Here is an 8,997-nt window from a genome sequence, read left to right as displayed (position 1 = left end):
GAGTCTGAGAGCATGTCAGTGTGACGTGCGGAGGGATCTCCAGCACCTTGGCCTCTATAATAAATGTTCCCTACTGTGAGAGACCTCACAGGTTGGTCTGAAAGCAAATTTGGCAATGACATCACCTTACTTACTCTTTTTACTAGGAGACTACAGCGGCAGAGACATGCATTATGGGGTTCCTGAACATGACGACTGCTGTAGCAGTACTTGATCAATATCTGTTGAGTTATAATTAAATAAAAATTAATTTCTGAGTTGGGAGGTGAAGGTTCTAAAGCCCTCAGCTTCTCAAAACAGCTCAGGCCCAGCATGAGCACAGAGCAGGGTACGGTCACCTCCACCTGGTTCAGAAGTGACTTCACAAGAGAAATGAAGCCTGAGTGACTCCTGAAAGGAGGTGGGCAGGCAGCGGATGGCCTCAGGGAAAGGGCATCTCAGACAGACTAATTACCCTTTACTTAAAGCAGAAAGGAAAGGTTTCTCAGTAACTACAAACCCAGCTTGATGAGAGAATGTTTCCTCGACCAACTCCTAGAACAATATTTATTGTTAAATCAGGAATGCTTTTTCAATGACTCCAGTCTGGCTCCAAGATCAGAACTAACACCCTGTTAGGGAAATAAAATGCTCTGCCTGCATCTGCATGAGCACACCCAGCAGCTTGGGATACGGCCAAGGATCTGCATGCACAGAAGAGTCCAGAGTGGCCTGCTCACCTTCCCCTCCACTGAAAGGAACCCCTATACCAAGGGCCCTCAAACCTTCCCTCTGTTCCACAGGGAATCGGGTGAATTTGGAAGTTTATCCAACAAATGGGAATTTCCTACTACTCTAGAAGACTTGAGGCTTTGGAAAAATCCCTGCCACATATTTATTTTGCTCCTGTCGTAATCTTGTTTATTGAAGACTGTATTGTGCTCAAGTCCTCACTGCTGAATTTGTTAAATTCTCTCTGATATTTCTTTTAATGTTCAGATAGTCCCAGCCAGACGTTCCTAGTGGAACTCAAGTCAGAACTTCTGTTTCCTAGGCATTATGTCCATAGAAAAATTAGCATACTAGTTGGGAGAATGAGGTGGGAGAATGCTTTTTAAGAATGTGATGGTCCCTAGGGCTTCCCTGGTGGCGCAGTGGTTGAGAATCCGCCTGCCGATGCAGGGAACACGGGTTCGTGCCCCGGTCCGGGAGGATCCCACATGCCGCGGAGCGGCTGGGCCCGTGAGCCATGGCCGCTGAGCCTGCGCGTCCGGAGCCTGTGCTCCGCAACGGGAGAGGCCACAGCGGTGAGATGCCCGCGTACCGCAAAAAAAAAAAAAAAAAAAGAATGTGATGGTCCCCTAAAACGAGTAAATGGGGTGCATCCAAAGATTTGGAAGGGAAAAAGGAGCATGCTTATGTGCTTTAGAAAATAGTTAATTTAGGGAGAAAATGTTTTACCGATTCAATGTTTCTGAAAAGGCTGAATTCAAATCAATTCCACAAACACTTACTGAGTACCTACTTGCCCTGGGGATACAAAGATAAATTATTTTAGTCTCAGACGTATTCATTCTAACTGCTTAGCACCTCCATTGTCTGCAGATCCTTTAATTTATTTTGGTTGTATTAGCTAATTAATTAGTTAACTTTAGACACATGGATATTTTCTCATTACAAAAATGGGTGCCATTTGATGAAGGATGATCATTAACAAAATGACTTGTGTTTACTCTATGGTTTTTTAAATAGCTATTCAAGGATAGTTCTCTATAAATAAAAGGGGAGAAAATAAAGATACTTTCTATGCTAAAATCCATTATTTAAGCCACATGTAGAGAAAGGTTTATTATCTCCTGGACTAGAGTTTGGCCATCAACACCCATGAAAATATTAGAACTTTATGGATAACCCAGATGTTTTGAAAAGCCTGTGTTTCTCAGCCAATACAGGAGCCATGATCAAAATGCATGGGGTCACTAGTATTTTGTCCCTGGTTTAGATCTATCCGGAACAAAATTGCTTAAGCTACTAAAATTCCTAGATTTTTTTGACTAACATACTGTAGAATGTGAAAAGGTACACTTTCACATCCTGAAAGGTGTCTGGTTCAGTTCAATAACTAGGCATGCCAGAATCCTTGGCTCTATTTCAGTCTAGGCTATGTCACCCCAGAGGAAATTCCACCTCTGTGATCATCAATAACCCCTCTGGATTCTAAAAGTTCAACTAGCTCCCTGTGCACATGGCAGGTCTGTTGCCAAGTTTCTCTTGCAAGGTATTTTCCCAAGTCCTCTCCCTGTCGTGTTTCCATGATTGTGACATTGGGGATTAATTCTTCAGCACAGGACTCTTTACACGCTACACCTTGCAAAACACATGCAGAAGCCACTCGCCTCAAGATTTCTTACTCTCTCAGGACCCAGAGTCCTGGAAGTATTCTGTCATTTTTAGAAGAAATTTTTTAAACAATGTACCACTGTCCTGGATATTAAGAGCTATTGCATCACACTGGCAGCTGGGCCTGGGAAGAATTCAGTCGACTATTAACCCCTGAATGCTTTTGCTCCAGCAGTGACAGAGTGAGGGTCAGAGCAGTCACATCTATGCCCTGCTCCACTCTGTTAACCATACTTACAACTTTCCAAGCTCTGAGACACATTTGCCCCCTGCCATCCCTTCCATCACCCATTTTAAGAAGAAAATACCATACCAGCTAGGACAGAACTTATTTGTTCAGGACCACACAATGAGTTAATGGTGATCTAGAGCTAGGATACTCTTCCCCTGAATCATAATCCTAGGCTCATCCAATTACCCTCTGCTCTTCTTAAATAGTAATAAATAATAACTGGAGGAGAAATTGGAGGAAGACATGAGAAATATTATCAAATATCTATGGGGTGATGTAGAAAAGGGGAAGAAATTTCTTCCATGTCTCCCTAGAGGAAAAAGCTAGGGCTAGTAAGTTGAAGTTACAGGGTTACCATTTCTGGCTTGATATCCAAATGAACTTTCCACCCCAAAATAGAATGTCCCCAGATAGTGACTGCTCAGTCCCAGGACACATTCAAGCAAAGGGCTCATCTCAAGGCTTTTGTAGAATCCATTCCTTCATTGAGGTGAAAGAAAGGATTGAGCCAAAGGATTTCTGAGGTCTTTTCCAAATATTTGATTACATGGCCATTTTTCAACTGACTTCTAGGTGTTCTATTTGAGCATTAAGAACCTGGCAGGTCTTGTCAAGAGTTCAGGACTTCTAGCCTAGAAGTGGTTGCCATTTCCCACTTGTTCAGAGATTGTCCAACACAAGTGACTCTGAGATCTTGATCAATAGAGCACGTCATGGAATCTTAGAGCTGACGGGATCTGCAGAGCTTATCTGCTCCAAGTTACGTCATTTTAAGGATGAAGGAAGCAAGGCTCAGAAACATGACGTAAATGGCCCAATGCCAGACAGTAGCTAGTAGCAGCGTGAGGCTAGAATGCATATCTCCTGACACCCAGCCCAGCAATCTTTCCATGTCATCCATGACTCAGTTATTTTCTTGAGCATATGTCACATGGCAGCAATTACCTAGATGCTGGAGAGCCAAGACAAGAGGGAGTATGACAGGCAAGTCCCACTATCATGTTGCATATGTGTTCAGGAGGAAGGAGACACACAATGTTGAGTAAATAAAGTAGCTAAACTTAATCAGATGACTTTATTTGTAAAGTTATTAAAATATGTAACTTCCCCCCTTTTGTTTCAGGGGTGAAAAGATTAAACAAGTATAGGTGTTTATGTGGTTTTAGTGATAAGCCCCATGTTCTCTTATTGATTTTATGTTTTATGTTAAAACATCACAAACCCAAGGTAAATTGCATATTGAATGTTGTTGGATATGTATTTAACTGATATGCATGCCCTGTCTTCCAGCACTACTGTATGAATTCCAATCACTGTGAATGAAATGTTGTACGTGTTTAAAGTATTTAATAGATGTAACAATAAATTGGCATTGAAAGCTGCAGAATTTTAATAATTAGATCAATTCTTTTGTCCATCTGTTCATTTATTTTTCCTTCTAGATTAAGGTCTAAAGATAACCTCTTGGGGTTTTAAAATGCCTCTAGTTCTCCATGTATTTGAATTCAAAATGGCAACTGATTTTCACAGGTTATAATAAATCCTAAGACAAATTGACTATGAAACCCCACAGATTGTGCCACTCTGGTCAGATGAGGGAAAGGAAGAGAAGGAGGGAATATACTTAGTTCCTTTTATGAATTAGGAGACTCTGTGGTTAAGTGGCTTAAACTCACACCAAACAACCCTAAAAAAGGAGAAAGAAAGGCCAGAGAGAGTCATATTAGTACTTGATGGAGCCAGAATTTGGATCCAGGTCTCTCTGAAACTATACATGCTGCCACTCATGAAATGGCAATCAGCAAGAATTAAAAGGGTTCAACCCATCCATCTTTCCATTTCCCAGAGCAGTAGTTGGAGTCACCATTGATGCTCAGCCAATAATAGGGTGGGACCATATTAAATTGCCATTTCTGTGGGTCAAAAAGGGTCACATTGAAATTTCATTTGTTTCCAGCTAATAGCTGTAGGTAAAATGAGACATGGATTAAGGGAGAAGAGGACAACACTCTCCTCCAAAAACTCAGTCTCAAAATTTCCCCTCCCAGTGGGAAATCTAAGCATGTAGTGGTGTCCTTCTGAAATTCAGTTCTCACATACAGCTTGTACCAAACTCCTGGGAGTGATAAGAACAAAACATTTTTTACCCTTATGTAAAGAAATGAATTATTTGCCCTGAATTTATTCAAAGCCAAATGTCTACAAAAGTCATAATGCCAGTTCTCCAGACGAAAAAGATTGTTCTCCTAATCCAGCTCACAAAACACAACTTTTGCACTCAGTTCTCAAAGAGACTCTTCATCTCTAGGAACTTTAGATCAAGGAGACAAAACTGACCAACTGTTAGATAGTTTGACTATCTTTATTTACCATCCCTGTTCACATTGCTTCCACTCACCCACATGTACACACCAAAATAGTAGTAATAATAATAATAATAATGCTCCAGGGTGGAATTATAGAAAACACAGTAGATTGGAGTCAACAGATCTTTGTTCCAGGCCCAGGTCTGCCAGTTGGCAAATTCTGAGGCCTTGGGCCAACCACTTCATTCCTATGAATCTCAACGTTCTCCTGTGAGAATCATGAATAGCAGTGGATAAAGTGAACTAAAGCCCCTTCCATTTGTAGTTTAGAAACTGGTCTCAATATTCTATGCTTATAATGCTTGACTTTCAAACGAGCTTCCCTCTTTCAGTGTGTGGGGGGAGAGGAGAGGGTTTCTGCAAGAGAAAGCAAAATTCCCCATGTACTGTACACTTCGTGTACCTTACACTTGGCACACAGGGACTTTTTACCCCTTCAGGGCATGAAATGGAAAGGTAGCTGGAATTGAGACCTCAACTCCAGGGTCGGTGAACGCTGTTCCATGCTGACAACACTCTCCATGCCCCTCTGCCCACCCCCCCGCCAATTCTCCACCGGATATGGCAGCCCACTCACCGTTCCACATAACAGGGATGGCCCCTCACGGGCTGAGGTTGGACTTTAACACTAGTGCTTAGAGCAGGCATTTTTTGTGTTCTTACCTTATGGTACACATTGAACTCAACTCTTCAGACAGTTCACCTTACTTCCCAATGTGATAAGATTGCACTATTATCCCATTTTACATATGAGGGAAATGAAGCCTAAAAGATTAAGTTTACCTGCCCAGAATTACTCAGCTAAGTCAACGTGTGAACCCAGGCAGGATAAAAGTGCCCAACTCTCAGGGTTTATTGTTAGCAGTAAATAACAATCACTGACGTTTAGTGGGCACTTAGATAAGCACTGCATCATCTCATTTAATCCTCAGTCAGAGGCTGGTTTCCTAGTCTCAAAGCAGTAAAACACATCTGCTCCCACAGAGATTGGCATTCTCAGGAACGGACCTCCAAATCCTCCAAAGATGACTGGGTCTTCCGTTCAGTGTAATACCACTGATTGAACAACCACTCTAACCTGAGAAGGGATCCAAGGATGCCCTCCCTTCCTGAATACCACGTCCCACTTGATGTCCTAATCCTGGTACCTGGAATAGGAACACTGGCAGCACCACTGTCCTGTCAGCCCAAACTTACCCCGGCTGGGACGCCCTACCTCTGGCCACACTCATCCCTCACACCAGCTCCAGCTCACTTGATTTCCTTCTCTACTGGCCCCAGGGTCTTGGCAATATCACCACCTACCACTAGAGCCCCATTTTGCCTTTGTCTTTTTTTTTTTTTTTTTTTTTTTTTTTCCAGTATGCGGGCCTCCCTCTGCTGCGGCCTCTCCCGTTGCGGAGCACAGGCTCCGGACGCGCAGGCTCAGCGGCCATGGCTCACGGGCCCAGCCGCTCCGTGGCATGTGGGATCTTCCCGGACCGGGGCACGAACCCGTGTCCTCTGCATCGGCAGGCGGACTCTCACCCACCGCGCCACCAGGGAAGCCCCTTGCCTTTGTCTTGATTCTCCATTCTGCTTTTGTCAACCCCAGAAAGATTTGAGCACCTACCCAGGGCCAAGCACGTTGCTAAGCATGTTGCAAACACAATTTCCTTTTAGCATCACAAAACACTAGAGGGTAGATACTATTACCAGTATGGCTAGTTTGTAAATGAGGAATCTGAGGCTCAGTGAAGCACAGTGACTTTCTCAAAGGCACACAGCCAGAGTGATAAATCTGGATTTGGATCCATCAGTCAGTCTGATCCCAACCTCTTATCCACTGTCATGTTCTGCTTCTCTGTTTTGCCCACGTCTCTACCTCTTACCCACCGCGTGGCCTTGGGCAAGCCATCTAACGTCTCTGGGCCACAATGTGAATTTCTAAGTTCACTTCCAGCCTAAGATTCTCGCAATCCCAGCTAGGCAATGCCAGAATTATCATCATCCCCATATTATAGATGAGTAAGATCAGGTCTTGCTTTTTAAAGGGACATCCTACCCAGAGCCCTCTCCTCTCCAGGCTGTGCGTTCATCCCAGGGGACCATGATGAACCATCATCAAAGCCTTTCCCAGGGGGCTCTGCCCCAAAGCAAAGCGGCTTGTCTGGCTGTATGTTTATCTCATGCTTTTCAGGGCAATAGTTCTCAATTTTGACTACACTTTGGCCAGAGCTGGGGTGGGGGATGGGGCTAGATTAACAAAACCTGATGTCCAGGCACTACCCCCAGACTGATTAAATCAGAATCTCCAACAATGCAAGACAAGCGACTGTCTTTTTTTAACTCCTAGGTAATTCCAAGGTGCAGCCAGAGTTGAACCAGAATTTTTGAAGCACTGGCGTACGAAGCAAAAAGCAAGGCCCTGAAGCTAGACAGATCTGCCTGATGTTCTCGACTGCACCCTGCTCCAGCTGTGAGACCTCAGACAGGTTAGCTAGTCCAGCTGAGCCTGACTCTCCTCATCTGCAAAATGAGAATGATGATAGTGCATGCCTCAGGTGCCCTTGTGAAGATAAAATGAGATATCGCCCATGAAGGTGCATAGCCCCTGGTCAGAGCTCAATAAATGGCAGCTGTCATTCTGTCAGAAAATGACCTGGAGATTCTGCTCCCTGTATTTCTTTTCTCCTGCATTTAAGGAAGCAAAACCAAATTACTGAAATTATAAGATTATAATGAAATGCGGTAGGGTAGCTGATGAGCTGCAGATTTGGTTATTCATTCATTCAGCTGATATTTAATGAGCACCCTCAAGGTGTCAGGCTCCTGCTGGGAGTTGTGAGTGAAATCGACACGGCCATTGAGCTCACCAAGCTTCCAAGCTATTGAGTTGAAATTGTGAGGGGGGTACAATAAAGGAATTAAAAAATAATAATTCATTCTGATAAGCCATCATCTAAAGGAAACAAACAGGGTGCGAAGATAGAGAACAAGAGGGACCCACATAGGTGTGTCTGATTTAGTAACATTCGCACTGATGACTCCACAACAAAATTACTGACTGAGAGCAAGCATGACTCACCCAGCGGGTATTGCTAATTACTAGGACTTTCAGGGGCAAAGAACAAGATGACTGAGCGCTGGCCAGCTGCCAGCTGCCCCTGAGCCAAAAGCAAATGAGCTGCACCTTGGACTCTTCTGGCCCGGCCGGTAACAACCACCCCAGCAATCCCTGGAGCTCCATTCCATGCTCTCAGATGGGAAACATTTCTCCCGTACCACTGCGTGGGGATCGAGAACACTTCTTGGCACTCTCTGCGGTTTTTTAGACTGACACCCAACTGGACTTTGCTTACTGTGCTAGGGAACTCTCCCAGTTATTGCCCTGGCACTAAGAAACACAATCTGACGCCATAAAAAAAATTAGTGGCATGTATCCCTTCTCTCAAGAGTTCCATAGAGAGGAGAATAGGGTCTGGATGACAGTAACCATTTTATAGAGAAGTAAACTTGAGGCCTAGAGAGGAAACCATCAGGCCCAAGGATTCATAGGAATAAAGGGAGCCATGTCTGATCAACACCAATACAGCGTTCCCAGCCCCCATATTGCCTCCCTAGAGGGTGTGGTCCCTGAGCAAAAGGGCCAGACATGTCCCACTCTGGAAGTCTACACAGCAAAATTAAATCCCTGTAAGTGCTTGCAGATATGATGCAGGCAGGAACAGAGGAGTAAGAACCAACACACTGGGACCTTCTCACGTCTCCACGACCTTGTCCAGTATTTTCACTGTGAGCATTTTTGCCATAGACATCTTTGCTGCAAGCATTTTTGCCACATAGCCAATTGGTTGTAAGGCAATTCTGCCATAAAAGATAAAATAATTTTAAAAAAGAGGGACATTTAAAAGGACATGACAGGGCTTCCCTGGTGGCGCAGTGGTTGAGAATCCGCCTGCCGATGCAGGGGACACGGGTTCGCGCCCCGGTCTGGGAAGATCCCACATGCCACCGAGCGGCTGGGCCCGTGAGCCATGC

Source organism: Physeter macrocephalus, chromosome 9 (assembly GCF_002837175.3).
Source record: "Physeter macrocephalus isolate SW-GA chromosome 9, ASM283717v5, whole genome shotgun sequence".
NCBI classification, from domain to species: domain Eukaryota; kingdom Metazoa; phylum Chordata; class Mammalia; order Artiodactyla; family Physeteridae; genus Physeter; species Physeter macrocephalus.
The sequence above is the reverse complement of the archived record's forward strand: the minus strand, read 5'-3'. Positions refer to the sequence as shown.